This window comes from Limulus polyphemus, unplaced genomic scaffold (genome assembly GCF_000517525.1).
Source record: "Limulus polyphemus unplaced genomic scaffold, Limulus_polyphemus-2.1.2 Scaffold4303, whole genome shotgun sequence".
In the NCBI taxonomy this organism is placed as follows: domain Eukaryota; kingdom Metazoa; phylum Arthropoda; class Merostomata; order Xiphosura; family Limulidae; genus Limulus; species Limulus polyphemus.
Window position 1 is genome coordinate 10,878 of NW_013669913.1, and position 1,068 is coordinate 11,945.

Consider the following 1,068-nt stretch of genomic DNA (forward strand, 5'->3'; position numbering starts at 1 on the left):
CTTTATCTCGCCAGGCTTATATAGTAAAAAAAAAGGCGTTTAGCAACCACTAGAAACTCCAGTGCGCATGCTCCCAGCGTCGCGTGACTTCCGCTGTTCTAACACTGCCCCTTCCCTAGTATAGTTCGTCATGAACAATAGCCACATATATAAAACCAACAGATAATTAACAATAACTTAATTAAATGTACAGAATTTACAAACACAAAATTAAAATACAACAAATTCACTTAATTTTATAGGATGTATCTTCTTCCGTACTGGTCTCCATCTCTTTGGCTTCTGCTTCACGTGGGGTTCATCTACTCCATCAGGAAATGTCCCAGTATCGGTAGTAGTCAAATCAGTGGTAGTAACTTCATTAACGGCTTCACTGTTTTCTTTCTCAAAACCTGGTAGAGTTTCTTCTTTGACAGTGGCTTTTTCAGGTGACACGTCTTCAGCAGCGCCATTTGTCCCATTGTTCACTTCGTTCGAACTGAAATGTCCTGGAGCATGATAACGCCAAAGCCTGTTGGCATGCACCATTTTTGGCTAACCTCGCCGACCACATTTTATTCGGAATATCACGTCTGAGAGACAATCCACTATGTCATATAGGCCTTCCCATAGAGAAGACAACTTAGGAGACTTCCCTTTGGTCTTCCTGGGATTATACAACCACACCTTGTTTCCTGGTACAAAGCTGATTTCAGTAGATCTCTTATCATAACATAACTTCATGGAATCAGCAGACGTTTTCAAGTTCGGATGCAGTTGATGATGAATATCATCCATCTTTTCAGATAACAGTTTCACGAACTCTGGCACATTTTCAGGCAGTTCTTCTTAAGATGGACGTCCTGTTAACAGGTCCACTGGCAACCGAAGTTCCCGACCAAACATCAGCTTTGCTGGAGTATATACAGTGGCTTCATGCTCTACTAGTCCATAGGCCATCAATAGTGGAGGGAGAAAGACATTCCACTCATCTTGGTAGCTATTACAAACTCTGCCAATTCCTGTCTCAGTGTCCAATTGTACTTTTCTACCATCCCATCAGACTGTGGGTGAAGTGGCATTGTCCTT